This window comes from Sinohyriopsis cumingii, chromosome 8, assembly GCF_028554795.1.
Source record: "Sinohyriopsis cumingii isolate HCF-2022 chromosome 8, ASM2855479v2, whole genome shotgun sequence".
NCBI lineage: Eukaryota > Metazoa > Mollusca > Bivalvia > Unionida > Unionidae > Sinohyriopsis > Sinohyriopsis cumingii.
In genome coordinates this window covers 115,113,146-115,129,293 of record NC_142968.1, presented here as the reverse complement: position 1 = coordinate 115,129,293, position 16,148 = coordinate 115,113,146, and the positions used below count along the sequence as shown (strand labels likewise).

The 16,148-nt window shown below is 34.2% G+C and overlaps 1 protein-coding gene across 25 annotated transcripts in view; it reads right to left on the bottom strand.

Moving 5' to 3' along the window:
- The window catches only part of LOC149794433 (uncharacterized), a 191,778-nt gene extending 177,153 nt beyond the window's left edge, over nucleotides 1-14,625 (bottom strand). For all 25 annotated transcript variants that reach the window (XM_089968640.1, XM_089968644.1, XM_089968641.1 and 22 more), the window contains exon 1: nucleotides 14,547-14,625. The gene's annotated coding sequence lies outside the window, so the exon portion shown is untranslated. The remainder of the gene's footprint in view (nucleotides 1-14,546) is intronic.
- Between the last annotated feature and the right edge of the window lie 1,523 nt (nucleotides 14,626-16,148).

The following is a 16,148-nucleotide window of genomic DNA, read 5'->3' as shown; positions in this document are numbered from 1 at the left end:
TTGTCATGTTTTAGGGTGAAGAGAATACTGTTTATGCAATGAAATAAAACTAATGGAAAACTAGCTTTCTCATTTGAAAATTGTTGAAAGGTAGATGTCTTACAGATTTTTATGTAAACACCTCTTTAAGCAATTAATGTTGCTTACAAAAATTAATTTAATGAATACAAGTATCTCTATACATGTGACAAATATAATAATTGACACAAAATCTATCTGCAGGTTTGCCATCAACTGCAGTTGAGTGGTTTTTTCATCACATCATGTAAATGAAACAAATATAAATGTTTCTTTCAACAACAACAAAAACTGTTAAAAAAGTTAGGATTTCACAAATGGAATTAACAACTTTTAGGGCTATTTCTAGACTATTTCTAGACTCAGACTGCGTCAACTTTTCTTTTTGCTGGCTTCATCACTAAATCTTATGTACATCATAACTTTCCTTTACTATCTATTAACATGCAGACTGAATTTGATTTCTTTGATAGCTTTTATAATTAATGCATTCTTTAATACATGACAGCAGATACAGTTTTTGATAACTTTCTTTACAACTCAAGTTGTTTTAAGTTCTCATTTTTAATGCATCTTCTAATGTTCAGCTAGTTTGACCACAACTGTCAGTGACCTACCAAATATACATATTTAATTCTTTTACATTCATGATTTGAATGCAGTATCATCAGATAAAGCAATATTATCACAGCCATTAGTTTGGGTCTTCTCGGGACACAAGAGTAGTGTACCAATTTTCGGTTACCGGTATATATGGTAATGAAACAGCCAAAAAATGTCATTGTGCTACTAAGTTAGCTCTTTGATCTTTACCGCCAAGTGAGGCAGAAATAAACAGCAGTATGAACACTAAGATGGAGTCTGAAACACTGGGGAGGGAGCTCTCGTGTCCAGTAAACATGTATGATATTGATACTGGTTATCAGGTATTCGTTTGAGTGGAGCTGTACATAAGACCTGAAAGTCATTATTACCAAAATTAACATAAATATTTCTCATTGATTATAAATTATAGACAAGAGTTGTGAGGTTTTCAATGATAATTATTAATTGCAACTTGCCAAAAATATTTGAAATAAAATTTCTCAACATTAATCTTAACATGTAACTTCTACGTTGTCAAACATTTGAGGTAAAAAAGAGATCAAGCTTTTTATGTTCATTGGCCTACCTCGGAAACTAGCTCTGTTAAAACGAAACAAAACATACTGACATGGAAAAAAAAGAACGATTTCCACAGTTTGAAAGTTCATGCTTATTTGGATTAAAGTGGTATGCGTTCATAAGTACATTAAGCACTGGTTTCTGACTGCATGGCAGCCTGATAATTGTTCCTGGGGGAAGGAAAGAGAACCTCATCCCCCAGGCGTTTATGTGCACAAAGTGCACTGATAATTTTAGCCTCAGCCATGAGTCCTTTTTTGCACCCATAACGGTCTGACTGGAGGGCTACTCATGAGAGGGAATAGACCCATTCACTCATGATCCAAAAAAACTTTCTGTTTACCAATCACTGTGGTGTCAACCAATGCAGTTTGTAACATCAGTCAACATTGGTCTGCAACAATGATGTCACACTGGGACACCTAATTTAGGCAGGTGGAAATAGTTCTACATCTCCGCTCATGTGTACAAATGTCCAGACGTGGAAAGCGAGGGAAATTCCAGCCGGAAGGCTATCCACAAGGAGATACTGAAGACCAGCTCGTACTTAATCAAATTTATGTACAGTTATTTTTAAATGGACCCTAACAAAACCAATGCTGGGTAAGCCACCTCTGTAATTGAGTAAAATTCAATAAAGTCTTATAATTTTCTTAATTCTTAACAATTCCTAATTATACTAGTACAGAGTGTTCATAATTAAAGGCCCTAACATTCTGAATTAACTAACTGTCTAAGCGACAAATAAAAATGTACTCACTGTTAGGCAATTGGGTTTAAATTTGTATGCAGATGACTGAAAAAATACTGTATTAATAATTGGTTACTGGTAATCTGTTCTTTTTTGCTTATTCGGATTAAAAGGCTGGGTAAACAGATAACCATGGGCTCCATGCTCTATGTATATGGCCGCACCCCATTTTTCTTCTATTCTTATGGTTAGTCACGGCCCACATGCTGTATGCCTATCCAATCCTTTTTCACTCCCTTTTTTTAATATATTTTCCTAGTGACAAGTGCTCTGGTGTATTCCCTGTGATGCCCCACTTGTCTTCCAGCAAAATCCTTATGCGGCAGTGCCCTTTTGTTGCTGTCCACTGCCACTTTTGTCCTTTGTCTTCGCAGCACGTGGTGGCTGTGCTGCACTGCTCTGCGATGTTCAATGGCTGACTGATGATGATGTCTTGTTTATGTCGAAAGTTCAGATACTGGATGAAGGTCTTGATTATTAGATTCCAAAGTCACATACATTTCACACTGCTGTCGTAAAAGTGGGTTACTTAAAAATTAATCTCTCTCTCGTCCATTTCTTTTTTAACCTGATTGTTGAGAGAGAGAGAGAGAGAGAGAGAGAGAGAGAGAGAGAGAGGGAGAGAGAGAGAGGCAAAGTAAATTAAACTTTATCATGTGATAGAAATATTGTGATTCTTGTTTTTTTAAATGATAGGCAAGGAAGAAATATGTCAAAGTCCACAAAGGACACCTCCTGTAAAATGAATGGTTGGTCCCTTTCAAGATAATACAGTTCTCACTCTTGATGATAAAATGTATTGCCCACTATAAGAAAAGGCTCTGCACATGACAGACGGACATAGAACACAATTAATTTTACTATATATTCTCTATATTTGTTTCTCAGTACTGACCTTTCCACTGTGTGACAATCAGTACAAATCATATGTTGATCTAAAATACCTTCAAAGATGACTTCATGGTGAAGTTCTTGTCAAAGGTTGACTCACATTTTTTTGACAGGCTGCACTGTAAACAGAGCACAGATTTCACTTCCGGATCATCATTAAGACCTTATTACTCTCTGTGCACTGTCGCCAAAACACACATGGACAACCACACCCTGGGCTCATATTCTCAAGAATAAACAATTACCTTTAAATCCCTACCAAAAATGCATAAATCAAACTCTTTTTATCACCACCAAAACGACAGAGTAAAAAATATTCTAAAAATAGACTAGAACTACATTCATGGGTACTGAACCAGAACTATTAATTGTGACCTGATTCCAGACTCATTGATAAACTCGGCTAATAGTTTAAGCTCAATTTAGTAAAACTTGAAAGTTGTTACTGAATGGGATGGCCATGTCATAGTAATTAAATATCACAGCAGTCTGACGTACGGCGAAATCCCTGACACCATGAATTACCTTATCGGTAATATATAAATATAAAACGATAAAAAGTCAGACTCCTATGGTTTGACTGAATATCATACCTTTAAGGAACACCAAATCATTTTCCCAGACTAATTTATAACTCACTGTAGTTTTTATATAGTACATGTAAGACAGGTCTATTGTAAACAACGAAAACAAATCTGTTCCGCCAAAACATTAAGTTTAATTCCATTGTTCAAGTTTATTCATTCACTGCAAGCTTACCCAAGACTGCAGAAGCTTTATGTGTTCCCCTAGCTGTAAGTGTCACGTCCCTATAAAATGATCATGAATAATGAATGAACTGGCATGAACTGTTCATGAACTCGGTTCAAGAACCATTCATGAAAGTTCATCAAAAGGTTCATGAATTATTCTAGAATGTGCATGAACTGAAAACAGTTCACAAATTGGATCATCATCATTCATGAACAAGTGCATGAACATATTCATGAACAATGATGAACAAAGCTTCTCAATGATTCATGACTTCATGAACAGTGCCTATAAAACAAAATATGATTACCTGACAAGTCACAAATACCTATTTCATCCTGAATCATACAATAACCTTAGATGGGGGATGGGGTTAATACAGTATAAAATGCAACATATTATCTTAAAAACTGTATTTGATTTCAGATAAATTTAAACTGACAAGTGATATTCTTTTTTTTACCCTTAGCAACACTTTTTGTATGTTCTGTAATTTTTCTTTGAAAAATGTTCAAGAGATATCGGGGCAGTTGCCTGCAATCAACTGTTGAAGCATATTTCATCGTCATGGGGCTGTCTTTCAGCTGGGGTTTATCCTGACCAATCTTCTTCCAGAGACTGACCTGTCTGATACCTATTTGGTGAAGATGTTCAGGGTCTATAATTTAATAAAATCCTGTCCATTGTCACTACTGAATGTCTCCTTCTGCAACTTAAGCTGTTCCATCCGATTACTGTTTGGATCTTTAACATTGTTGCAGCAGTCACAATTTAATGTCTCTTCCATCTTGGATCCTCCAGTTTTCAAATTTTCCTCCTTAACCTGCAAACTTCATCCTCTAACAATTTTACTTTTCTGCTGTCTGGTCTGAAAAAGGTAAAGTTAGTTAATTACAGATAATCTCTGATCAACATTGTTTTTAGCTTTTAGCACATTATCATTGTACCCCACTTTACTTACTGGAATAATATGATCCAACTCAAAAATGATTTAATCCCTTACACATAATACTGAGCATTTATATTATTGCAGAATTTTGTCACTGTTTTATATTCATTGAATCTGTCTGGCCATAGGTATAGTCACAGGAGACGGATGTTTTATTCAGTAAAATATGACAATTTTTTACATCGTTACACTAAATAACCGTATATATTACAGATAACGGTTATTTCATGCTTTCAAATATTTTCGCCATTTTTTATTGATAAAACGCCAGACTTGTGTGGTATAGGCCCTTAGTATGTCACTAATGCATCCACTCCGACTCCGCATGTTGTGTATAGCTGCTTCCGGTTTCATCACGTTGTTATTTGCACTTTTATTGTGAACAGTTTCACGCATTAACTATCTTCTTTAGGTTTTTTTTTTTAAATTACCAAATTACATCAGATTATAGAAATAGTGATGTCATGTAAAAGAAAATGATCTCGAACATCTCAACTCCTATTGATATCGTACCACGTCTGGTATCGAGAACTGGGGGGTGGGGGTGATCATGTTTAGTGATTTTCAAAACTTCGATGAGCAAGTTTAAATTAGGTCTGAACAAAATCGTGTCATTAGCTTGGTTATAAATAATATGATGACATATATAAACCAATAAAATATCCATATAACTTCTACTGAAATAATCACGAATGACCAAGAAAAAGATACTCAATTTTGGTCATCCAGGCTTGCTACGCTTTTCCGCCTAATTTTGCTCTCACCAAATCATTTCCTTCATATTCTTCAAAATCGCTTCTCTGCACTTCTACTTACTTTAAAAAAATGATATTGAAAATATTCTCATCTGTCCATTCCATGGAGTCCACGGTTTTTGTTCAAGGTTCTTGCCTAACCATCTGCATCATCTTTGGTTTCTGAGGAAGCTTAACTGTTGAAATCGCGCGCGTATATTAACCAATCATATCACGCATTTTTCATAGTCATCCAATCAGGATAATCATTGTTAATATATTTCAGCTTTTACTGCAAATTGGCAACCTGTGACTAAGTCAATAGAATATGCAGTTTATAACAGTAATGGAGAGAAGAAAAAAAAAACATTAGGACAAAGTCATTGAAAGCTTTTTAAAGCAAATACATTTTGTTGATGCTGGCCAGAAAATATTTTCCCATATTAATCCAGAAATACTCAGGTTAAGTACACAAGTATTGAATTAAAGATCTGTATGAACTTTTATACAGTATATCATTTTAAAAAAAGAAGAAAAAATTCACCTTTATTTAAATTTCGCTAATATTGTGAGAAGTCTGTATGATAAATTTTCATGAACATTTTATGAATATAATGATATAGATATTTAATATACATTTTTTTAAGAAATACCATGGTATTGCATCAAAGTACTTGAATTGTTCATGAACCATTAGTTCATGACATTTCAGGAACTTCAAAGATATTATAATAGTTCATAAAAATTAATCAGTGTGTTCATGAACTTCAAGTACATGATTCATCAAAATTCTTGAAGTTCATGAACTTAGTTGAGGAACTTTCATGAACACTTCATGATTGTCCATCAAGTCATGAATTTGTTTTCGTAGGGGCGTGACAGTGATGGTGCCTGCTACTTGGATACATGGTCTCAAACTTTCACAAGCAATGAATATGTGTATATATATATATATATATATATATATATATATATATATATATATATATATATATATATGAAGAAACTTGTTGCAAGCTAGTTTAAATTTACTTTCTGAAACATACAAGAAAGCTTGCGCAAGCTAGTTTTACTTTCTGAAAAATACAAGCTTGCGCAAGCTAATTTTAATTTCTGAAGAAAACAAGTAAGCTTGCGCAAACTAGTTTTACTTTATGAAACAAACAAGAAAGCTTGTGCAAGCTAGTTTTAATTTCTGAAGCAAACAAGAAAGCTTGTACAAGCTTGCGCAAGCTTGTGCAAGCTTGCAGTTATATCCAGCTATCTCGCCTAAGCCTGCACTTGCGTATACAAGCTTGCACAAAGCTTACCGCAAGCTTGCCACAAGCTTTCAGCAAGGATGCATTTTGGTTTATATATATATATGCATACTTCTCTCATCTATTTTGCTATGTATACAAATTTTCATTTCAAAATGTGCATCAAAATTTGAAGGAAAGTTGCTCTGTAATTCCCTTGATTTTACATCAAGGTCATGCTTGATATATCAGATGCAATTAATCTAAACTGTCTGAATACAAAGGTCATTTTTTAATGATTGGTACAGTCATAATACGTGTTCTTTCCATTAATCAAGCATTAATATTGGATAAATATTCATTTGTATACTCTGATATGCATGTGTTAAAGACCAAATAAATGACCGTTTTGCTTGCACTTTAATTTGCATTATAATTTTATAACAGATTTTATCTTGTTGAGAACCCAGAATGTTCTACAATGGAAAATTCCATCAAGTCGTATTATTTCCAGAAAATGCTAATTGTGACCTAGGTCAAGTAGAGGGCTTTATAATTTTGTTTACCTGTAAAATTAGTCATTCGTGCTTTAACATCTTTAGTCGGATGGATAGAGTGATATGTAACCAGATGACAGATTACCTATGCTAGTCTCACAATTTTATTTTATCTATATGTTTAGTACAATTATTTAAAATGTTGCATACATGTACCTTGTTTCCAATGATTACATTGCCTTGAGACGGTCCCTCGTTGAAAGCACATGTTGGTTTTGAATGACATCAACCGACACTCATTTCATCTATTGTGATGATTATTTCGTCAATATGTTTCAAGTAACTGTTAGATAATTATATATTACTAGATGACGATATTTTATGATGCCTTACTTGTTTACAGTGTATTTTAATCAAATATTACCTCATGGAACGTGTTATGCTAGGTTTGTAATTGCGCCATTGTTCTCAGCGCGAGGTGGTAGCGTTCTCCTTTATAACCCGAACCGGAGAACCTCAAGTGTCCCCGTTGTTTATGTTTGTGTAAACATCCGGGTATAGAGTGTTTAAGGACACACGGTACTAACTCAACTCTAATAGTAAACATATGGAAACACTATCATATTCAAAATTCAATAACTTAAAATTTCTGGGTGCTGATGATGAGACCTATAATTCTCCATGCACATCTAACCTTGCTGCAAGCTTATGTGTGGAGAACACCATATGAGCCGCGGCATTTTGTTTATTTACATGTGCATGAAACACATGTTATTGATTCTGCACCAAATGAATTAGGTGCTACTTTCAGTATTTAGTACTCCTGAGTCAAGCCTGTAAGAATGCTAAAATTGCATCAGTAGAAATCTGTCAATATATTTTTTACATTACATATAGGATAAGCTCTCAAAAGATATTTTTCCTAAAATTTTAATTTCATTATTAACCAATTATGGACAACCAAACCCGTAAATACTCTATTATTTCTTCACCCATTTCTAGACTGGTTCACAGTTCTTTCGTATAATTAGTACCCTATGTCCTTAAATAAGGCTCCGGTCCTTGCAGACGAGAGACTGACAGCATAGAAGTCACAACCGTCTGTCTCCTTTCGGACCAAAATTCTAAATCCATATTTTGATCAGTCATGACTAATTTTATTCAGGTAAAAACCATCTTTGAAAGTGTTATGTTATTACAATATCAAAATTCGGACTTGGACTGGATTTAAAGTTATCCGAATTTCGGATTTGCCCAGATTTTGATTTATACAAATTTCGGATTTGTCCAAATTTTGGATTTGCCCAGATTTTGATTTATACAAATTTCAGATTTGTCTAAAATTTTGGAATTGCCCAGATTTCATTTAAAGATTTTGTTTTACAGAATTTCTATAAATAGGGTTAGTACAATTCGCCACCAATATAATTATATTTTGATGTTAGAAAAACATAATCTTCATTATATCAAATTTAGTTTATAAAAGTATTTATGCTAAAAGTTTTGTTTCTTAAAGTATACACGAAAACTTGTGTATTAAAAAGTAATCTTGTTTGGTTTATGTTGTATAAAAAATGTATGGTCATGAAGTAAAATTACTATTGTGTAATTGTCAATGTAATTGTGATCTTGTGAGTATTAGAAAAAGGAAATAAGAGAACACGATAAAAAGTAAAACATAATTTATTCTGCATTTATTTACAATTTTAAATAGCACACTTTTCTTCATTCTTCTCTATAATCTCCTCTGTCACTCTAGCCTTTTATTGTACAGAAATATCAATACAAACTCCACAATCAAAATGCTACATTCATTTCACCTCAAGCCAGTACTAGGCGAACCCAGAATATGTTATTACTGAAAGAACCGTAGCAAACAGTCGTAATAATATATATGGAGAGAGAGATCAACTCTCCGCCAAGTTGTTGCTCTTCTTATGCTGTATATTGCAAAATAAAATTTATTCCCTACAGAGGTCTCGCTAGGATTTTAAAACTAGGAGTCCTGGACTCCCATTTCGGTAAAAATAGGAGTCCCACCATCAGAAGTTGCAGTCCCTTCTTTCTTACAGAATCAACACAGACGTGAGTGCATCAATTTTTACATATGAGGTTTTCATAATGTAATCACTCACTATAATATAGCTTCATTACAACAGTTCATTGACAGGATCGCAAATTTATGGTTTATTTATTTGTATCCGTACTTCTAGTGATTTTAGGCAAATAAATAGTATTTGATTTGCCGTTTTTCCCGTATTTTCGCAAATACGTGTCCACTCAGAAAACGGCTTAGACCTTCAAGCGCATCTCGCGAATTTCACAACATAGCATTGTCCCATACGTTTCTGACCTACATAATTTGCATTTTAAAGTTAAATCTTTAATAAAATAATACCTAGGCTTTGGTTTCAATGATTTGTATATTTTTTCTGAATATATTTGCCCGATGATTTAAGAAAACAGACAATCTAATAAACATCCCAGACTTAACGAAGTCCGCCATTATTTCCCCGTTAGGCCTACTGGTTCACTTACAGTTTCAAACTAATTTTACAACGAAATAACATACAAGAGACAGTTAATAAATATCCAGATCACCGATTCTGATCTTAAAACACAATTCTGTATGTTTTATCATCAAAGGATATGCAGGAAATTGATAGTTGCTACCTTACTTGGAAAAGGGTTAATGGTCAATCAGTTATCAAAACATAAGCTTGTGAATGGGAAAAAGTTTGTTTGTCAACGTAATTGATATAAAAACTAGGCCTAGCTACTGATGCCCTGATGAATACATTTCACTACAACACTAGAACTAACTGGGCTAAGGCGAGGGACATTTAAAAAAAAATATGGTATGGTCAGTCAATGTACCTCTTAAAAAATCACAAGGCGAAGTCGTTTTAGCTTTCCTAACAGAAGAAGGTGAAGTTTACATTTTAGGCGACTTGTCACCCACTTACGAATGGCATTTTGTCTAAGTCTTAACATGTCTTGATTCTGAGGTCACGTGCACTGCTTATTCCGCTACATTCGGAAATGAACACAATAGCGAAAGCTAAAGTTGTTTATTTGATGTACTTTTATAGATGACCACATGTACATCTCTGGGTCTTTCTGCCTCTGAATTCAATCACTGTAAATAGCTACATTTTCCCATGCGGCCGCCAGTCAAAGCCTTTGAACTTGCTGCCCAGCTATTGCATGTTCTTTTTTATGTACTCTTATAAAATGGCAACATGTATGTATCAAGGGGTCTTTCAGTCACTGAATTCTGTCATTGTAAATATCAGCACAGCTAAATGATCAACACATTTTCCCACTAAGCAGGGGGATGAAGCAGGACTGGCAAGTCTTTGAATTTTGCAGCACACCTATTACACGCGTATGGAGGACTCCCGCCTCAGTGATTTTCTGTGTTCCAGATCAAAAACTGGCGTCCAAATACGCGTAATTAAGCATTTCCGATATCTCTGCCTTATTACTAAGACGTATTTACTGAAATAAATACATTTAGTGGTGTTCTACATGTTACATTCTTTCCGTCAATGTACGAATTTCTGTCTCAATAGCGAATTGAAAAAACATGCCAAAAATATGACACATGTTGAGCAAAAATGATGCAGTTACAGGATTCAAAATCCTTTGGAAAGAGCAGTAATTAAACCTATTTGCTGCCACGAGGCATGTATCCATAGATGCCGCCTAACATTAAATAAACTCTCCTCTTAGAATTGACTTAGCCTTGCCTTCTTTTTAGCAGATAAGTCGATTATATCATTGCATGATACAGATCGCAGGAACACTGGTCGAAAACTGAATTATTTAAAAGAGTTTCTAAAAGATGTTAGTCCACATTGATGGAAAGGGTGTTTGTCTCTTATTCTAAAGATGTCTTAAGTAATGCAGAAATTGTAGCTCGTAGATAGTCTGAATCCATTTTAGCAAAAGCGTATTTTTCGTATTAGTACCGTCATTGTTCATATCAAAAGCAAATTTGTTTTTAAACACAACTAAAAATTTTCTTCCCCTGCTCAGTTTTGCTGCTCTATGTATCATGCTGATTCGAATCATGACTGATTGGGACCATGCTTATTCAGTGCAAATTATGGGCTGATTCGTCCCAAATTAAAGACTGCTTAAAAGAAGAAATCCAAACAATGAAACACATACCTGGTTTATTTGAGAAGTTATTAATGTTTTCACAAGCATAGTAAGAGAATATAAAAAGGTAGGTTTTCATCATTTTAAATTTATTTAATACAGCCAGTTTCTAGCTTTACCAAAATAACTTTCCAATGTTTCAATAAAGAAAATACAAAATTACCTTTTCATAGATCATGCCATTATCATCACTATCAAATAGTAATGCATATTTATTGATAATTGTGTTCTCTAACAAATTGTGCTTTCTTCGCATTATTATGTACAAAACAAATTGCATAAAGTGTTATTGACGAGTAAAATGAAAGTATAACATATCAAAGAGTTATTGATGAGTAAAACAATAGAATAACGTATTAAAGAGTTGTTGGAAACAGTACAAACGAACATCCGATTCGTATTAGTCCTGTACTTCTGTACACAGACGCTTCTTACAGAACTTACATGAGCTTTCTGGAGCGTATTGTTACAGACCTTGATAGTTGAGTCCATGGAAGTATAAGTGCCTGAAATGAGGGAATTTGGAAATGATGATGAGAAGATTGTAACCAAACCAATAGAGCCTGTATTCCCCTCGGCTACGCGTTATGTTTGCACCAAATATCTTAAGGATAATGTCAGACACTTCGTTCAAAATAACATATGGGTGGAAAGCAATGAACGTGATATAATAATGACCCAAATATTTGGTACCGCTGGCATCACAGATGCAAATACTGCAATAGATTTTGAAAGCCAATCAAAACTTCTGGAAACAATCATCAATGAACAACACCCGACATTTGCACCATACTTTACAAATAGCCTGAAACTAAGACTACAGAAATATTAGTAGTATAGTGGGGCACCCTAGCGTCTATGGCAAAATACATTACAGACGCCCCCTTTGGTAACTCTAGTGTCAAGTCTTTTTAGATCACCCTGGGCAACTCTAGCATCAAGGGGAATTGAACATGGGGAATATTGGGACTGAATAGCAACAAGGGAAAGTGGGGTTGTTGTGTAGGGTAGCAGGTAAGTTCACTGGTCACATTTAGTGTCAATGGGAATTGAATATGGGGAATATTGGGCTTGTATACCAATAAGGGAAAGTTGGGTGTTGGTATAGGGATAATAGGAATGGAATAGGTGAGGTGATGTCAGGGTACTGGACATTGGCAACAATGTCCACCAGGCGTTCTATAAAGTTATATGTCCAGCTCCGCCAATCATTCTATCCAGTTCTATGTCCCGTCACACTGACGATAAACATGCCCAATGAACTTACCTACTACCCAACACACCTTGTCGCTATACAGTCGCAATATTCCCCATGTTCAATTCCCCATGACGCTAGAGTTGCCCAGGGTGATTTGAAAAGTCTTGATGCCAGAGTTGCCCAAGGGGGGGGGGGTCTGTAATGTATTTTCCCTTTGACGCTAAGGGTGCCCCACTATACTGCTAATATTTCTTCATAAACCTAGCTGCACAAATACTGAACACGTGAATTTAACTAATGACTATGCAGAGTTCATAAATAACATTCTAAAACTCCGTTGACTGAAAACTACAACACGCGCAAGACCTAATACATAAACTTTTTAGCATGACAAAGCTCCATTTCATGGATGATTGAAGGACTCTTCACGACAGCAGCAATAACCAGTTAACGAAAAAATAACACATTTACGACATACATGAAAGCGTCTGGAAATACAAATCCGAAAAGCAAAAGACAGATTTTTGCAAACTTCCTCCAGGAAATTAAACGTATACAGAAATCAAAGTACATAAAATCACAAAATGAAAAATACATTGTAATTAATAAGGCTATATATACTACTAATCATAATATATATATATATATATATATATATATATATATATATATATATATATATATATATATATATATATATATATTGTGTATTAGAAAGTTATTAAGAATTTATATGTATCTGTAATCGTAGTATTAATTTACTGTAAAGAAGATTTAGCAACTAACTTCATGCTCAGTAATAATTAATTTAGAAGTAAAATACCTTTGACGCTATAGAACATAATATATCGGTATTTAAAGTCAAACATTTAATACTTCGCAATTACTACAAACAATGTTGGAGTCAGTCTGAAATATTGACACTAGTAAGATTTTTTTGCTAATCATTGACTAATTCAATATTTAATTATTTACATTATGTTCTAAAAATAAAGAAATTCTACAACTGTATGAAGTTGGTAAGCTTGAAGGAATAAAATCTTTACATATATTTTTATATCTAAAATGTATGAATATACAAGCAACATCTATGCTACTTGGTATGATCAACACAGAAATAAATAAATAAATAAAGATTTTTAGAAGAAGACTGACAGAATAAAAAAAGATAATGAATTATTACACTAACCTGTATCGTAAATGCGATGCTGCTGTTTGGCGCATCTATTATAAGACAAGGCAAGCTGGCAAGGCCTGGCATGCCTATGGCATTTTACACAAAGATAAAACACCATCGTCACAATTAACAGTTCAGTTCATATTATACCAAAATATATCTGATCGAAATGTCACAGTATAAACTGTTTTTATTATAAATTGTTCTAAAATTTACACACAAGTATAACAAACACTTTTATGAATGCTTTGGATAAAAACTTGCATGTAACGAAAATTTTCAATGAATAATGACGTGATTAGTGGAAATTAATATTAGCAATGTGCTAATTATCGTTTTAAATATGCATGAATTGGGGGCGAATTGTCACTAGGATGGAGTTGAAGTGTCTTAGGGTCGAAATGACTTGGGAATTTTCTTGGGGTCGAAATGTCTCGCTCCCACGTGGTATTGCTACTTATTAATAAATATTAACGTTACTGCACCCAAACACTCCTCGTCCGAATGGGAGTTATTTCCCTTCGCAACTCTTTACCTCGCTCCATTTCCTATTACATAAAATATTCACACTTTTTGTTTCTTTGTTTGTTTTTGTTGTTGTTGAAATTTAAAGTAGGTATTTTATAAAGTCTTAATGTGTTCTAGGAGAGTTTTAGTGTGTCTTGGAGTGTTTAGTGAGTCCCTTTGTAACGAACCCCTGAGCTCATGCCCAAAATTCAGAGTCGTTTCGAGGTCGGTCGGTAATTGAGAGGACTTCATCCTCTTCAGTAGCCATTACAAACAAACAAAAACAAACCATGACAAATAACATGTATAGTGTTGACTACGTCCTAAGCTGGTTACAACACCACCTCAACACTAAATACTTTTATAGACATCCATTCTCCCCAGCACATCTGGGTTGGAATTGTGAGATGACACCCTGTTTATCTAAAGATATATGTATGTGTTTGTTTTCCCTGTTCACCCAACACAGGTGTAGAGTTTCTATGTTTGATAAACAATACTTAACCCTCCGCTACAACGCCAGATCAATTATGAGATAATGTAACATGGTCCTATTCCGACCAGTTTGGTACTTCCGACTGTGGATGTACGTCCGGCTATTTACAACAAAGATATCCAAATTACTTGCCACGTCCTTTTTGTTCATTGGTATGCAAATTTGTAAGGCTGTTTCCAGGCGACAAGGGCATCGCGTGACAAAATGACGTAATCGCCTCAGTATTCTCTCTTCCGCGCGAGTTCAGAAGCAGCATTCATAATTAAAAAAAATTATTCAGGACCCTAGTCGTGCATCAATCATCCAAGATTTTTATAGCTTTCAATAACATAACAATTATGCTATCGTAGCTTTAAAATAGTAAACATCGCACCAGTTTTATGACAAATAACAATAGCATACAATGTTCTGTATAGTGGTCGGATTTACCCCAGGTTCTTTATCATAAGAGGACAATTCCGACCAAGAACACAAGCTTAAAGAAAATGTAGGATTATGATTAGTTTGTACTGAACTTTGAAAAGAAATCGGGAATAAATATGTAATTAAAAACAATTTAAAAAATTAAAGGTATAAATCTAAATAAATATAAAATGTTATTTTTCTCCACAATTATTTCAATAACAACATCTGCAATTATCTATATAAAGATATCGCTTTCTATCTGCTATCTCTCTATCTGAAAAAAATGAAAACAATTTAAAGCTTTAAAATCTGTCAAGATAAACAAAATATTTGCATTTTATAGATGAAACTTGTATATGTACGGTCCATATATGGTGGTCGGAATTACACGTATCAGAGGTCGGAATAAGCCATAACACGGTCGGATTTACCCCCTGCGTATGGAGTCATGTTAAAATTACTTTTCAGTAAGAAGAACTCAAATTATATGCTTTTTGAATGAACACTTGTTGCAAAAAGTCCAATTGACTGCTTCCCGTATTTTAGTAAGGTACACAGTAGTCGGCTTCAATAATGAAGTTGTCGAGACCTCAGCGTTCGGAATATGACCATTTTAGCCTACCTCGTGCGGGTTGTTTGTTTACATAAGATACTTCAGGTGACACATCATGTGATTGATAGAAAAGATTCCTTTTCGAGAATGCCTGTTTCCGCCAATAACAGAGTAACATGCTATGTATACATGTGAGACCGAAGGCTATACGGAAAATAATTTATGATTTGTTTTGATGTGGGTATGTTAATAGATGAACAAAATACTGATACAATAAGAACCTTAAAAAATCTAATCACACCTAGATCTACAAAACTCGTTATTTCACATGACCTTTGACTTTATCATCCTGGTGAAATAGCAAATGATAACAAATTTTAATCAGAAGTAGGATATTGTAGAGTCATGTAAAAATAATATAACTGTTACAGCTGAAATCAAGTATGAGAGATGTTATAATTAATTACAAGTAGAAAAGACAGAATCCTCTAAATACATCGCAGTTAAGGTTTAGACATTTTTTGGTAGCCCGGAACGGTGTATTATCGCGGTACTTATGTTCTTACCGGTACATGCTAATAGGTTTTGCTATTGCTGCTTACTTATAATTTGAAAAGTTTCAATGAATTTCCCTCTTTCTATTCCTAAAGAAA